The following is an 18,254-nucleotide window of genomic DNA, read 5'->3' as shown; positions in this document are numbered from 1 at the left end:
AGAACTATAAAATGTAAAATCCAGCTCCCTGGGTAATTTTTTTCCCCCAGTACCAGCTCCACCAATCTTTAGAGAAATAACTCATGCAATAAAAATTTATGTATGAGGCACTCTTCTAGATGTTACAGACACTGAGGTAAATATGAAAGACGATTGATTCCTCTTATAGAGCTTTCATTATAATTGGAGGAGAGAGAGTGCTGAGGCTAATATCAGCTAGGGAGGGTCCATCCTAGGCAGTTAGGGAAGAATGAGCAGTTCTTTTTGGTGCTGCCATCTTTTTGGGGCTTGACAGTAGAATAGTTGCCTATCTATAGATAGAGGATGTTTAAAGCACGATAATACTAAAAGGCTGAGCAAAAGAAGTTCTAGGTAGGTAAGCACATTGTTGAAGAACTATTAATGTTTAGGAAGAAAAACAAAACCTAAATTATCACAAGTACCATCATAATTATAGGGACTGATATTTGTATAACTATTTACTGGATCTCAACTCCTGTCACATGTATTATACTTCACAACTACCTTAAAAAGCATTACGTCATCACTGTTGCTGTCATTTTACAAATGAGAAAGCTAAAGCTCAGGGAGGTTAACAGACTGTTGCTAAAGAATTCATCTAACAAGTAAAATAAAAAACCAGGACTCATGTCTTTATCTTCGGTTACCACATGAAATGCTCTTTCCACACCATCTCCTTCCCTCACTAATGCCAATCATTCAAAACAACCACTCAAAGAGAGCCATGGAAAAGTCAGTGCAAAAAGCACCACATGGGGGTGGGGGGGAAAAGGTGAGTGAAGATATGGAAGCTATTAAGACTGAAATAGAACTTGTAGAAATAAATATATAATGTATAACATAAAAAGTATACTGAATAGGAATGACAGCAGATTAGACATTGCAGAAGAAAAGAATATTGAACTTAAAGACATAATAAAAAAGTACAAAATGAAACAGAAAAATTTGTTAAAGAATGAACAGAGCAGGGAGACCACTTTAAGCAGACAAAAGCCAAATATTGGAGTCGTCCAAAGGAGAAGAGAGGACTATGGGTACAGAAAAGTATTTGAGAAAATGGCCAAGTTTTTTTTCAAATTTAGTTGACATTCTAAACCCACACAAGAAGTTCAATGAACCTTAAGCATAAGAAAATGAAAAAAAATTACACCAATGCACATCATACCTAAATTGCTGAAAACCAGTGAATAAGAGAAAATCTTGAAAGCTTCCATAGAAAAAGGACACACTACGTACATAGTTAGAAAAATGAAGATGACAGCAGACTTCTTGTAAGACATTGATGTTAGCAATACTACAGTGGAGAAACAACTTTAACAAAAACTGTCAAACTAGAATTCTATATCCAGAGAAAATACTTTTCCAAAAAAGGGCAACAAAATGTTTAAAAAAAAAAAAGCAAAATACTAAGTTTTTTTCTGACATATAAAAGCTGAAAGAATTTCTTTTCTTCTCCACTATAAGAAACGTTGAAGAAAATCAGGCAGAGGAAAAGTGATACCAGTGAAATTGTGGATCCATATAAAGGCATGAAAAGGAATGAACACTGGGAATACTACTACACTGGCAAATATAACAAACTATTATGTTATTATTTAGATTTATTTAAAAGATTACTCAGTATTCAAACAAAATAATATAGTCTGGGGTTATGTAACTACAAAAATATGATTGTGTAAAGATATGGAGGACAGAACTGAAAATATACTATGGTAAGGTTTTTCTACTGTATATAAAGAGGTATAATATCATTAGTAGATTGAATGTTATAATTTAAAGACTACAAATTTTTAAGTAACCACAAAATGACAGAAAAAAATGTAACAGCTAATATACCAACAAAGTAGATAACATTTAATTATAAAACTATGCAATAAATCCAAAAAAGCAGGAAAAAAGGGAAAAGGGTAAAAAAAAATAGGGGAAATAGAAAATAAATAGCAAGATGATAGACTAAAACCTAAACATGTTATTGATCACATTCAATGTAGGAAGTCTAAATACCACAATTAAAGGGCAGAGATCGTCATATTGAATAAAAAAGTAAGGCCCAACAAGAAATACATTTGCCTATAAGAAATACATTTCTAATATATAAGAATACAAATAGGCTTACTATTGTAGGACTGCTACTTAGAACACTTCATCCAACAACAGCAGAATACACATAAATTTTAAGTGCAGCCAGGACACTTGTATGGGTTGCAGATAAACGCATGAAAATAGATTCAATGTCATCAATCATTAAGGACAGCAAATTAAAACCACAATGAAACACTATTTCGTAACTAATAGAATGGTGTGTTCTTTGTTTCTATCTTTGCTTTTTTTTTGTACCAATTGACTATTTTTTATAACTGCATTTGATCTACTTTCTTGAGTTATTTATATCATTATTTTGTTATTTAAGTGGTAGCTTTAAGAATTTATGATATATAGCTTTAAATTATCACTTCCAGTTGTCTCCTCTAGACCTTTATGCTGTTGTTACCAAGTGTTGGCAAGGATGTTGAGGAAGTGGAAATCTACGTCATGGCTGGTGAGAATACAAAGTAGTACAACCACTGGGAAAACAGCTTGTCAGTTTCTTGAAAAGAAAGCATGTGCCCATATGAAGACTTTTACAGAAGTCTTCTGGTCTTTGTAACAGTAAAAGATTAAAAACAACCTAAATGCTCATCAACAAGTGAACAGATATACAAGCTGTGACATATGCATAGACCGAAATACTACTAAATACCAAAAAAGAATAAACTATTGGCTTATACAACAACATGGATAGATCTCAATTATGCTGAGTGATGGAATTAAAAAAAAAGTACATATGGTATAATCTCGTTTATATAAAATTATAGAAAATGCAAAATATAAACAAAACTCCTAACACCATCAGATCAGTGGTTACCTGGGGAATGATAGGAGGAAGTGATTGCAAGAAGTCCAGGAAGACTTTTGGAGGTGATGGATATATTATAGATTATAGTGGTGGTTACATGGCTAAATATATATGACAAGACATAGCAAATTATACATTTTAAATATGTGTAGTTAACTATATGTTATACCTAAATAAGCTGTTAAATAAAAAATCTAATAAAAATTAATTTCCTCACTCTGTTAACAGAGTCAGCACTCCATTAATTATGCATTTACACTACACAAATTCAAAATGATATAGAATTACTGCTTCTAGAATAATGATGACGACAACCACAAAAATGATGTCAGTCATCCCCATGACATTCACCTCTTGTATTCTGGCAATTTACAATGTACTTCTATGTAATTAATATTTAAATCCTAGAAGAAACTCGATGTCATATGCATTTGTATCTTCACATTTACAATTGATAAAAATGAGTCTCAGAGTTTTTGAAATTATAGGTCATAGGGTACTAGAGTCAGAAACCCAGCCTTTTTTTTCCCCTAAGCACTTGACATTCTACAAGTTTCTGGAGGGGCTGACTAGTATATAGTAAGGTAAATTTTTCATAGCTTACTCATTAATTTCTATATAAAAAGTCATTACCCCAAATTGAAAAAATGTGCTACGGTAGTCACATCTACTTGCATCGGCCATTTTTACCCCATTAGATATACATTTTAGAGCAGTTTTTCTATAGTTCCTAATGATTTTGAGCTCCATGAGACTGAGAATCTCCTAAAATAATGTTGGGTACAAAGTAAGCCTAAAAAAATCTACTTAATGATTATTTTCAAATGATAACTTTTTGCCAATGAAAGTGTCTTATAAACATTCACTATTAATGGTTTGTTTTTTTTTTTGCGCTATTCTTTGACCCTTATTTCTTCCTTGTTACTGTTTCTTCCATTGTATTCGAAAACAAATTTTTATTCCTCAAGAAATTCAAAGTTATATCTTTTTTCTCTGTGTATGCCACTTGAGCATTATTTGGTAAACTCAGAAATTTAATTTTTTATTAGCATCTCCAATATATATTTTCCTGCCTGATGAAATCTTACCAGTGCCTTTAGTCTTGATGACATGTTTGTTCTTTTCTTTCCGTTATGTTTCTATCTAATAAACTTGGATGCTGCTTTTGATTAGAATCGAACTTTAAGGGACAATAAAAGAGACAAAATGTATTTTGACTTAGTTATAAAGCACTGAAATAAGCATTGGGACGTAACCCCTGGAGCTATTACTCTGACTAGATTTTATCATCCTCTTTCACTCATTCTTACAGAACTAAGGATAAAGTTAAAAAAACACAGGATGGAAAACCACTAATTCCTGGAGGACATTTAACATGTCTTTTTACCTCAAGATGATATCTAGAGCTCTTTCTGATATAATAGGTTTTTTTATGAAACTTTATTGACATAATTAAGTACACATATGTGTCAGGAAAATTTCTTTAGAAAAGGAGATGCTAACTTTACTTTTTAACACTGCTAATGTAAGGGCCATATTTAAAATGTTTTAAAGCATGCTAATTAAATATTTAATTTTTAGCCAGTGTTTATACCTTGTTTTGTACTGAAGAAGAATTGAAATGACTAACCTAGCTTTATTTTTAAGTTGCATATTGTCCCAAGGACTGAAATGAAACTAAATGATTTGAACCCAAAATATTTTATAATATAGAAATAAAGTTGTAAAGAAAATGGTAAATTAGGGGAGAATTAAGTTGCTGATATGTAGGGTGATGTACCTTTTAAATACAGATAGTAACCAATGGACAATCAGAGTCAGTCTCCTTAGGAGACTTTCTGTTTATGGATAGAGAGTCAGCACAGCGTGCAACTCAAGAGTAGTTCTTATACGAATACTGTCTACCCACCTGGCTAGCTTTCTTACCATCTCTGACCATCTGACTCTGACCTTAGACCTCTGACTGTTTTGCCTAGCCTTTACTGTGCCTACTCCATTTTTTCCCTGTATTTGAAATTGTCTCCTTTTTTTTTTTTTTAAATCTATTGTCCCCGATGATTATGAATCTTATTTTCTTAGAACCCTAAGAAATTCCTTAACCGCCAGAAATTTTTACAGCTTCCTAAATTTCAGGATAATATTCTCTCATAGACTTAAAATCTTTACACTTCCTTGACCAGATAAAATTAATCCATTATCTGTTGGAGAGAGAGAGAGAAATCTCCTGAAGAGTGGCTGAGAAGCATTTCTGATAGCGTCTAAGTGATCCTCACTAGGATCAAAGCACTTCTTAATGGAATCAAATTTAGTAAATCTTGAAGATCTCCAGGGCTTCCTCAACTTTACTGTTAATTTACTTGATACTTTATTTGCCCTCCTACATCACCACCACCGCTAATTTCTCCAGTATCTTGATTAATAATCAGACTAGATTTTCTGAATGCACTCTTTCTTTTTAATCTAATAGAATTTCTTATACTTGCCAAGTACAAACTGGATTTTCAGTTATAACACAGACAAGACATATAAGCCATATGAAATTATTGACATTCAACTCTATTCACCTAGAAAAATGGCAATTATACATGGTTCAAAGTAATATCTGTTATTAAAATCAATTCTACCTGAATAATCTATCTTACCTTTTTATCATCTGAAAGATAGTGTTTTTTGTACTTTTTAAACTTAAGCTATGTTTATAGTTGATCAAATTGGGTTGTTTTGTTTTGTTTTTTTTTCAATACACACAACTTTTGGAAGTTTGAAAACATTCAAATAGATGTTTGGCTAATTTTTTCATCTAAATTTTTAGTTGTTTATATAGATTCAACTTTAGTTTGCATTTTAATAATAAAGGGTAGAATAGTTCAGATAAGCACCAATGCCAAAACATCACGGGTGCTGTGAAGTGGTTTGTTTTGTTTGTGCTGTGGCTTGATATTTTTTCTTTCTTTTTAAATTCCTTCACTTTTTATTTTCCATACATTCAGCAAAAGAGTCCAGAGAGGACCGAAGTATAACCAGTGTTACTATTTGTGAATTCTTAAGCACTGTTGCTTCATTCCAGATAATCGGTTGAAGCTTGATTTAAGTGGAAAAGTTAATAAGAATGTAGGATTCTTTAACATTTCTTCTCTTCTTTAGCAATTCCTTGGTGATTAGTGCAGAGGTTTTCCATAAGCCTGTGCTGTGTTGTTGATATTTGGAATGAGAGGGATGTTAAATAATAGTATTTATCTTTATGATTGCTGCTTCTGATTCGAGTGTGGTATTCAGATAAAGTCTGGTCAGGGAACTGATGCAACTGCAGCTCGCTGCTGACATTTTCATCATTGCTTTAAAGTTTCTTAGGAGAATAGCAGCTTGTTATTCTTGAGAGAATAAAAAAAATAAAAGAACTTCTTCTTTTCTACCAAAGAGAGAGGGGGAGAATCTAAGGGAAAGACAAGTTAGGTGGCCATTGAAATAAATGCTGACAATTCTGTTCTCTTGCCAGGGATATATTCTAGGTGTTTAGTTTAATGTCTTTTCTCTGGCAAGAAATGGGCATAAGCTCTTAATAGGTATCTTCAATATGAGGGAAGAGCAGGGAGTTAGGGTACTTTTTATGCCTTTTTTTTTTTTCATTTTCCGATGGATATATTTTAAAATATAATAGATATACTCCCTAAAAGTCAATATAATATGAAAAAGTAGGTTTTACCTACCTGATTAGCAAATATTAAAAAGTGATAATATTCTATTAATGAGAGTATAGAGAAAAAGGTACAAGAGTAAACACATACATGCTTTCTGCAGGATAGTTTAGGTATGTGTGTTCGTATGATGTATGCCTATCTGTATACAGATATGATTAATATACATTCCCTCAACCTAGAAAATTCACTCTTAATAATTTGTTAGACTAAAATAGTTTCACAAGTTTATAAAGCTATACATACAAGGTGCTTTGTGTAGTACTGGAACAGTAAATTGGAAACCACCTAAATGCCCACCTACTATCTTTAAGATAGGGATGAATTAAATAAATTAGAACACATCCATATAATGGAGTACTATATAACCGTTAAAAAGAATAGTGTAAATGTATATATGTCAGGATGTACATGATATATTAAGTTTAAAAAGTCAAGATGCCATGTGGTATGCAGAGTATGATCCTGCATTTATAACAATTTAAAGTAGATCCTTATATAGAGAAAACAGTGTATCAAGTCTTTTAAAGGTAAATGCTAATACTAAACAATATCTTTCTATTAAAATATTGACAATAACATTGAGTTATTGACAATTCAGTGAGTCAAGTAATGTACTGAATACAAGTACATAATAATATAAATTGTTCTCATTGCAGACAGAAATTGGTAAACGGGTGTTACATCTTTCTGAAAATCACTTGATATTTTTATAGGCCTTTAAAGCATGCATATGCTTATACATAGCAACTATATACATATAAGATAGTAATAAAATGGTTCCTATTTATAAAGCACTATTATTTTTCCAGAGCATTTTTATACCCATAATTTTCAAATTACTCATTGTGTCATCTAGTGCAGAAATGTTTATTATTCTTTGTCAGTTTTCATTCCTGAAATAAGGAAGTTGGATGATATAGGAAAATGCTTAAGCACTAAAGAGTTTTATCTGTGGAGATGCAAATGCTAAGACCTTTCAGAGAAGGACAAAGAAATGCTGAAAGGAATAAGAGAGGGAACCAAAGAAATCCTTCAAGCTAAGTGTATAGTTGTATGTATCTCTCTATGGCATTTTTCATGTCAGTTCGGCATATGTGTTGGTCATTTGCCTGTTTTCTCTTCCATTTGTTCCCTGAAGTTTCTTTGGTGCACCCGGTATGTCAGAGAACTTAACTCTGGAGGCTACCTTCCCCAGACTTCTTTGTCCACTAGGTTTCACCAGGAGGAAGCACTTCAGTAAAATAAAAAATAGAGGATGGGAGAAACCAGAGTCTATCTTCCCTTCTCTCTCTGCCTTGGACAGTACCTGTGACAGTGCCTGAGTCTCCTCCATGATTTAAGCTCCCATTGATTGGGACCCTCTTTATCTTCCCAGTTTTCATCTATATTTTTTCCCATTGTGTAGACTTAGCACCTTTGTACAAGGTTGGTAGGAATGCAAATTAATGCATCCACTACGAAAGACAGTATAGGGTTTCTTCAAAAAAATTAAAAATAGAGTTACTGTATTATGTAGCAGTCTGGTTATTCAAAATATTTTAAATCAAATTTTAAAAAAAGATATTAGCACTTCTATTTTTATTGCAGTGTTATTAACATCCAAGATGTGAAAACAACCTATATGTTCATCGACAAGTGAATGAATAAAGAAAATTTTGTATATACACAAAATGGAATATTCAGCCTTACAAAAAATTCTGCAATATGCAACAACATGGATGAACCTTGAGGACATTACACTAAGTGAAATAAGGCAGTTAGAAATACAAATTTTGCATCATTCCACTTACATGAAGTATCTCAATTAGTCAAATTCATAGAATCCAAGGCTGGAATGATAGTTTCCAGGGGCTGAGCAGACAGGGAAGTAAGGAGTCACTAATAAACAGGCAAAATTCTTCAGTTAAGCAAGAGAAGTAAGTTGAGTCGATCTGCTGTACAACACTGTACCTGTAGTCAACAATACAGTACTATACTGGATGTTCAAAAATTTATAAAGCTACAGTAACCAAAACGGTATGGTACTGTCATAAAGACAGACATATAGACCAGTGGAACAGAATAGAAAGCCCCAAGATAAACTCTTAATAGTCAAATAAGATTTTATTGTATCAGAATACATCAATTATTTAATCAATTTCCTGTGTTTTGATAATTAACTAATAAATATTGTCCCTATTTTATATATATGCAGGAACTTGTTTATTGCCGTTAAAGTAAAAATACATTGTTAAGTTCGATATAATGATCTTCATTAGTTAGCTAGGAGCAATTAAAAACCTACTAGATTCTCAGCACTGTTCTAAGTATTTTCTTTATTTAATCCTCTTTAAAAGATAATTATTGATATCCTAATTTAATAGATTTGGCATGAAGTCTCAGTTTGATTGCATAGCTTGCCCGAAGTCGTATTGCTAGTAAGTGGCTCAAATGGAATTTTAAACACGTAGGTCTTTTCCCAAGCTCATAATTTTACTCCATCATGCCTAATACATATTGACCTTGAAAGGAAAATGAAAAAAGGCAAAGTTTATACCGCGAATCGCAGACCTTGGAATTTTGGAGTTAGAACAGGGCATCCATGACACAACAGCAACCTACACTGTTCTAGGCTCTTTACAGTTAATGTTATTTTTTGTTTTAGAGATCACCAACATACAATTCTTTGTTCTATGGACAAGTAGGTGTAAGAACAAAACGTATCACCATTTAAAGAAAAGTCAGATTTGGCAAGCTAATGTCCATGTTTAAATGTCAAATGTCAAATATATATCCCAAGTGTACCTGGTTTCCAACTTCAAACAAAAGGTTCAATTTCAGCTACATAATTACCACTAATTGAAATATGCATATTTGTAATATTTAATGAACAACATAAAAAGAAGAGTGTAATTACTCTTAGCTGTGATATTCCTCTTATTTATTCTGTAAACAATTTTCGAATACCTACTTACTACAGGTACTAGAGATTAGGGTGGCAGGGGGGGACCTCCAGGGGAAGTTTCACACAGAGATGATATTTAAGAGTCTTGAAGTACAGATAAGTATTCACCAGGAAGAGGAGTACAGAAAAGACATCCTGGCCCTAAGAAACACAGCACAGGGTCTGAGCAGGGAAAATATATGGTGAATCAGAGAAATGTTGAGTAAAAACTACCCCTATTACACACACACTCCTATTTTTTTTCATTTTAAATTTTAAAAAGACATTTATACAATCCATGAAGTGATCCTATTTTTTGAGAGAGCAATTTATTCCTCCTGTTTTCTACGTGTGTTTTTTAAAGTATATTTGACATGTAGCATTGTGGAAATTTTAAGGTGTACAGCATGTGGAATTGATACATTTAGATATTACAATATAATTGTCATTGTAGTGATAGCACATTTATTACATCACATAATTATTATTTTTTGTGGGAATAATGAAGATCTAGTCTCTTAGCAAGTTTAGTAATTATAATACAGTATACTATATTCGCTATACTGGGCATTATATCTCCAGGACTTATTTACCTATTTGTTGCAAGTTTAGATCTTTAAACAGCATCTCTCCTATTCCCCGCCCCTCAAGTCCTGGTAATCATTTTACTCTTTTTTTTTTTATGAGTTTAATTTTTTAGATTCCACATATAAGTGATATCACACACATCTTCCTGTTTTTTTGATCTCTTAAGTGGTCTCTTCTTTCACTGAAAAATGGACACGTATTTTTCTAAACAAGTTTCCTACTTTTATTACTTTAATATTATTCTTGATACTAATATTGTTTTAATATATAATAACTTTAAAAAGCTGTTACAGTGTTTATTTTGCAACATTAGTGTCTGAGGAGGAAACTATTAGATATAAAAATAGAATATAAGACTTCAAGGTACTTCTATCTAATTGTGAGGTTAGAAGGTGGGGCAGGGAAATGGATCTTATAAGTCATACTTGCCCTTTGATTCTATGATCTATTACACTACAAGAACTTTATTCAGACATCCTAAATGCTAGTGCATGAACTCCTCTTCACCTCCTTTCCTTTTTTGAACCTTTGCTAATATAATTCATTTTTCGTTCTTATTTTATTGTCTTCAGTGTTATTGATTTGTACAATGGACATACAATGCCCAAATCCTACAAAGAAAAAGCTCAAGAAAACGTGAACTATTGGGTACTATCTTATTTTTTTAATCCTAGCTCCCATAATTAAATTGTCTTGGTAAATGCAGGTGAGAAAAGTTGCTGTGCATTGTCACTAAATTTTGAACTTAGAATTTGTCCACCTATTTTAATAGAATTCAAAGATAATAGAGTTGGGGATTTTGATTCGATAACGAATGAGATACCAGTATTGCAATGGAAGTGGGTTACATAATTTATAATAAATCAGTAAGAGGAAATGTGAATGTCGAGTTTCTTGCAATATTTCCATTTGCTGGGTCAGAGTTTAAGGAATTAAGCTGTAACTAGAGAATTTAATTACTGTTTGAAAGGCTGATGCTGCTTTGCCTCAGGATGGCTCTTGCAGTTTCTAGCTGATGATTTTCTTAATCAGCGCTCTGCCTTCCAGCCTTAGTTAAAATGGGATTACTTACAGTTACTAGATATTTTAAAATATAATTTTTTGATTGTAATAGAAGAAATATAAAAAGTCGAACTTTTTACTAATTATGCCACCTACAGCTTTTTTCACTCTTTGAGAGAGTGTGTGTCTATGAGTACATGTGTATATATAATCTCTTATTTATTTGTCTATTAACAAAACCTGATACAATATCATTTAAAATATTACAGAATATCATTTGCTATACTTAAAATGTTTAGTTAGAATTGTACATTAAAGAATTGTTCTTAAAGAATATAACTTTTAATGGTAACACCTCTTACTGTTGGCTTTTTTCTGATATAGTTGCAATGTGAGATATACCTTAGTTGGTCCCTTAGCTCTAACTCCAATATAGATGCAGTTTTCATTATTGAACAGCTATTTGCTTATATAGTACTTTAGTAATGACTTTCCATCAGGGGATGATTATTTGAGCAAGAGCTTGTTTGTGCCACTAAAATCAGTATTTCTCAACTTCATGAATCCATGGACATCTCTCTAGTTAGAGCTGCCCATATAAGAATGGGTTAAACTCTGATAACTTGGGTAAAGACAGGTTTTGGGATTTTTTTTTCTATTTTTAATATTTTGAAGCTTAATTTTTCTTTTTACAACCACACTTGAGTTTTCAGTCTTAATATTCTATTTCACAATTAGTGTTCTTTTAAAATTTCTTCCACCCTGATCGTTCTCTTTTTAAAAGGATGATTTGTTTCTGTTTTTCTCTTTTCTTTTCTAGTTGAGGTATGATTAACAAAAAACATATATTAGTTTCAGGTGTTCGACATAATTATTTGAAATTTGTATACACAGTGAAATAATAACCATAGTAAGTCTGTTTAACATTCATTACCATACGTAGTTACACATTTTCTTTCTTGTGATAAGAACTTTCAAGATCTCTTTTAGCAACTTTCAAATATGTAAAACAGTGTTATTAACTGAAGTCACCATGCCGTACATTATGTCCCCATAACATTCATTTTATAACTGAAAGTTTGTGTCTTTTGACCCCCTTTACACATTTCTCCCAGCCCCCCACTACCCACCTCTAGTCACCAACAATGCGTTCTCTTTATATATAAACTTGGTTTTTTGTTTCTTTTGTTTTTGTTTTTAGATTCCGCATATAAGTAGATCACATGGTATTTGTCTTTTCTGTCTGACATTTAATTTAGCATCATGCCCTCAAGGTCCACCCATATTGTCACAAATGGCAAGATTTAATTCTTTATTATGGCTGGATAATATTTATATATATGTATATACCACATCTTCTTTATCCATTAATCCTTTGATGGACACTGGTTGTTCCCATATCTTGGCTGTTGTAAATAATGCTGCAATGAACACGGAGGTACATATATCTTTACAAGTTCGTGTTTTTGTTTTCTTTAGGTAAATGCCCAGAAGTGGAATTTCTGAATCATATGGTAGTTCAATTTTATAGAAATTTTAACTCTTTTCTACTGACTCCTCTGTTTCGACCAGTTCCTCTCCCTTAATCTCATTCCTGCAAAATATTAAGCCAGAGTGATATTGCAACACCATTAATAGGATCTTTACCATCAAGTTCTACTTCATTGTCACTCTGAGGTTTTTGAAAAGCCCTGGGACAACAATTTTATCTCTTTTTGAAGTTGCACTGAGAAACCACTGCTTGTATAGGTACATTTTTGTATACAGAAGCAGCTGGCTTTTCTCAACCCTGCAGGGTTCCAAATTAAGATATTCTCAGTCAATTTATACTGCAGGACACAAGCAGAGTGAGCCTCTTTGGGCGTAGCTGTGCTCCCTTGTATCTCTGCTTACAGACTGTCTAGCTTGACTTTGAGTGCATCGCTATTGTATTTCATTTTTGAAAGCAAGATTTAATAAGTATATGCCAACATTCTGAATTTTCTTTCTACCATCATGCTAATAAAAAAACCCTTCAGTTGGCATGTGGTCTGAGTTCCAAGTTAGAGTGAGCAACATTTGGAGCAGATGTTTTTCGACTGCATTTTAAAATGAATTGGCTCTCCAGCCTGAGGAATTCAATCTTTACTCTCTGCCCATATCATCTCACAGAGTCAATTCCACATTTTAAATTCTGCAGTTGCAGCTCCCTTAATCCTTTTAAAATTACTGTATTCGTCACTATTCCTAGTTGCGAATAACAGAGTTCACTCCAGTACTCTAGTTAGCTTATGCAGAAAAAGATTATTTGATAGACTTTTAGGTCACTCAAGAATTTTTGGAGAGGTGAGAGAGCCAGCCTCTGAAGCTACTGTGTATAAACAGTGTCCAGTTATATCATGGGGTTTCTTTGGAGAAAACATCACTGCTACCATTGATCAATACTTTTGCCCCTCAGGACTAAATACCAGAAACTTTGCATCAAAGTACTAAATACTTCACAACCACTGTTGCCAAAAGAGCAAAACCCCAGAATACAGCCACTCCCTGGTTTTATACCCCTTCCAAAATCCTCTTGTCATTTACAATATTTGAAACAGCAGTCCCACTGCTGTCTTTACTCTGTAGAGGTCAAAATCTAAGTTTCTGACAGTTTAAACATGAAACAAAATGGGAAACATTGTTTATTTTTTAATATTTCTCAAAAATACCTCTTTTGAAAATATAAAGAAAGTAGGAACTGGCAAGTCTTAAAAAAATAGAACTAGTGTTAGTAATGTAAGATGTTAACAATAGGGGAATCTGGGTGTGGGACATGCAGGAACTCTATACTCTTTGCAGCTTTTCTGGGAATCTAAAATTATTCCCAATTTAAAAGTTTATTTAATTAAAATGTGAAAAAATGCAATCAGAAATGCAGAGAGATTGAAATTCTCTGCAGAAAAATCACAAGTATATTTATAAGGACACATCATTGATTATTTGTATTTGTCCTGAATTCATTAATTTCACATTTTATTTTGACATTTAAAAAGGAAGAGGTTTGTTGGTTGAATTTTGTAACTTCAGTAAGCCTCAATTGTGTGTAGCACATTATCAGATGCTCAATAAATAACAATTTAAGGGAGACTGAATAAATAGATGGATATCTGGATGAGGGCATAGTGAACTTTTGATGTCATAATAAAAACAAAAAAAATGCAAAATGAATTAGTGAAGAAACTTAATGAAAATATGAATGGTCATTTGAAAGGTATACTTCCACTTGGTACAAAAAAATAGCTATTTCTAATAGAAATTTGGAAAGAAAGATAGTATTGTCTCTCTTCCCTCTTGCTATATAGCATACTCATGTACGTAGTTTATGCATGCATATACATCTTTAAATTATGTACAAAGAGGGAGAGATGATAATATATGTGTATATGCATGTATGTGTATATGTATGTACATACATACATATACATTATTACTGTTTTATATGGATTACTATTTGTGTATATTTTTAACAAGCTAAAAATCTTTAAATTTATAACAGGAACTAGAGCCTCAAATATTTTTTCTTCAAAATAAAACAGCATATTTTGTCAAAGAATAGATTCTAGAGATACTTGCCTATCTTTATTATCTAGAGCTTGCTATTTATTGTACCTGTTATTTGCAGGTAAAAAATACATTAGATTTCTGTCTCCTAGAATTTACATGAACTCTGGTGATCTATCAAAAGGTGACAAAAGGGACTTCTTTCTGCTTTCGTAATGTTTTGAGTTTTAAGTTTATGGCAATGGTAACTATTTTTCCTGATATTTTAAAATTTTCTTTCATTATTTTTCTAAGAATGAGGCAAATGAGCTGGTAGTTGGATTTTTGTTTCTACGTAGACTTTTTTTTTTTTTGACAACAAAGAAATTAAAACCTTAGTCATTTCTAATATAAATTTTGGGTAAGTTGCCAAAGATTTTACTATCTATATGTTCTTACTACTTTCAGTTGTGTGCTTTTTGTAGTTATCTTTGGAATTCTGAGTAGGTGGGAGGCAGCTGTGCTGTTATCCATTCTAAATGCTGCCCTTGGTTGAAAGTGGGCATTGTTAGCGGCTATGGATATGGTATCATGGATTGATTCTTCCTCTCTCCCTGCTATTTCTACCACATTTTACCAATAAAATAGCTATCAAAGTTGGAGAATTTCTTTGATAATTGTGATATTTCTAAGAATTATAAAACTATTTTTCCTTCAAATATAAAGGAGATTTCATTTTGGCAAAATTTGCAGATTTTTTAAAAATAAATATATATTTTTTTAATCTAAAATTTGTTTTTTTTAATTTATTTTTTTATGGTGACATTAGTTAACAAAATCCAATATAGTTTCATTTTAACAGTAAGGCATATATATATTTACATTGTGTGTTCACCTCCATAGAATTCTTTGAATGAGTGATACATGCTAGAAACGGTGTCAAGGATAGAGATATTAACAAACAGGCTCTAAATTTGAAAGGAACTTATGAAATAATGGCATTATAATACTATGACTAATATAGGTCAAACATTATGTATCACTGCACTAACTGCTATAAGACATTATTTCACTTATTTACCATAAACATCTTGTAAGATAAGTATTATTACCCCTACTTTATAGATAAACTGAGATTCATAGAGGTTAAGTCATAGAAATAGTTCTCAACCTATTAGACCTAATGTCCTTTTTTAAAATTATTATTTTCAAGTATACAGTATATTGGTTAGACACGTATATAGTTTATGAACTGATCCCCCTGATTACTCTGTCTTCCCTCTGGCTGTATACGTAGCCATTAACTTACTGTTGTCTGCATTCCCTATGCCATGGTCCCTATCCCTGTGACTCTCTAGCAACTACTGATTTGTACTTCTTTAAACCTTCATTGCTTTCTCCCTGCCCCGCCAAATCTCCTTCCTTCTGGCCATCACCTGATTGTCCTCTGTATTTGTGGGTCTGTTTTCAATTCATTTATTCTTTTTATATAAAATAATTCAAGATTTTTTAAAATTCTGAAACAAAATTAAGCAATTCATCAATATAACTTTAAAATCAATATAACTTTCCAACTATAACATAAAAGAAAAATAAAAGTAGTCTAATATGTATTTTAATATGTAAGGGTAGACTCAACTACCCTAGAATATATAGTTTAGTAGACATGCTTTTATTTGTAGGTAGAATTACCACAAACGTAATTATCCCAAATGCAGACTGACACAAATATTTTGATTCAAATACTTTGAGTGGTTTTGGCATTGGTAATATAATTTCTCAAAATGAAAAACAACCTTTGTAAGGCTCTGAGCAACAACAAAAACTTACTTTAATGATTAGTGATTTACATACTAGTTCTTTGTCAAGAAATTTCAATATCTAGTAAAACATGTGAAAAAGTTGGTGTTTTTATATAAAGCGATGTCCCAAATTGAGGTCCTTACCAGGACGAAGGCATCTTTGTCCATGCCTTTGGGTCGTTTCAAATCATGTTGACTGTCCATAGAGAGCAAGGTGTCTAAATCCCTGACCTGGTCCATTGAATGCCAATAATACTCTTCAACATTTATGATGACCAAAAAACCCAGAAATTGTCAAAATTCTCTGTGTTGAAAACTCCCACTACTACTTGAGTAGAAGTAGTGGAGCTATGATCTGCACATTGACATGTCAAACCTCAAGTGGCATTTTTATATGTGCTATATTATCGATTAATGGGAGAGACAGTATATTGTCAGGAGTTCTTAAATAATTTCTGTACCATGAGTCCATTTGGCAATCTGGTGAAGACTTTGGACACTTTTTCAAAATTATATTTTTTAAATTCATAAAATAAAATAAATAAAATTGGAAATAAAATAAATTATATTGATTTAGTTTTGGTATAGTAAAGATAATTATAAATATTTCAAGTTTCACAACCTTGTAAATGTATATGTAAATTATATGGAAATTTCTGGTTTATTGGTAATGAAAATCTTACATATACTGATAATATTACTGCTGTGGTTTGTTGCCTATATTCATAATTTAAGGAAAAAGATGAAGTTGTTTTATTAGTTTTTTAATCCAACCTCAGGGATGCTCAGAACTCATCCACTAATGCCAGGTTAAAGACCCCTGTACTGGAGTGAATGCATTTACAGAGTAAATTGGGAGCTCTGGGTTGATCATCCTAACTTGTTCAGAAATCTGTAAAAAAATAAAAATTATATAGAACAGGCGACTAGTTGATTCTTAAGGGAATGATTGACTAGCAGGCGGGAAAGCATAAGGAAGTGTGTGTACAAAAGCCAGAGTGTCAAGAAAGACCATGTATGTGCGGATAATACTAAGTAGTTTGCTTCAACAGTAGGTGGTGGAAGAAACCTGAAAATGAGGAATGGACTAAAATAAACAAATTACTTTTATTTTATTTTTTTATTATTTATTATTATTTATGGCTACAGCACCTGGACTTCCTAAATGGTCTCCCATCCCAGTACTAACCAGGCCCAACCCTGCTTAGCTTCTGAGATCAGACATCGGGCTTGTTCAGGGTGGCATGGCCATAGACCATGGACTATAGCTCCAGTGGGGTATGAACCCAAGCAAGACTTTCTGCATGTAAAGCAGATGTGCTAACCACTATACTATGGAACCACATCTAGCAAATTATTTTTAAAAACAAAAGGATTTCACCCTAATTCTTCTTGATTTAACAATATGTTATTATATTATTATTATTTATTAGTTTATCAAGTGGACTATGTGATATCCACTTTCTCAATACCCATTGGAGTAAAATTAGCTTTATATTTATGGTGCAGAATTTTCTGAGCATGGAAATGTTGCTATAGATAACCATTGTGAATAAGAAATACATCATAGAGGAAATAACCCAAAGATTTCTGACTTAAATTTGATTATATCTAGTTCAGTTCAAGGAAATAGGATGAAATGAGGTATGATTTTCTCTGATTATATTATTTAACGAATGCAACTTTTCTTCAATATCTCTGATACCGGCAATATCCCATCGATGAAATGGGTCGGAGGGAGTTTTTACTATGCCTTTCTGGATTAGATAGACTTAAAATAAGTTACTAACATCAAATGCCATTAAGAGCAGTTGTCAGTGGTT

General features: G+C 32.3%; 1 protein-coding gene and 1 pseudogene across 1 annotated transcript in view; one reads left to right on the top strand and one right to left on the bottom strand.

Moving 5' to 3' along the window:
- Positions 1 to 18,254, top strand: part of LOC120604618 (protein unc-13 homolog C) — a 348,907-nt gene that overhangs the window by 92,970 nt on the left and 237,683 nt on the right. The window lies entirely within an intron of this gene.
- Positions 17,572 to 17,687, bottom strand: LOC120604683 (uncharacterized; annotated as a pseudogene).

This window comes from Pteropus medius, unplaced genomic scaffold (genome assembly GCF_902729225.1).
Source record: "Pteropus medius unplaced genomic scaffold, Ma_sr-lr_union100, whole genome shotgun sequence".
NCBI lineage: Eukaryota > Metazoa > Chordata > Mammalia > Chiroptera > Pteropodidae > Pteropus > Pteropus medius.
Note: the sequence above shows the minus strand (reverse complement) of the source record. Positions and strands in the feature narration are given on the sequence as shown.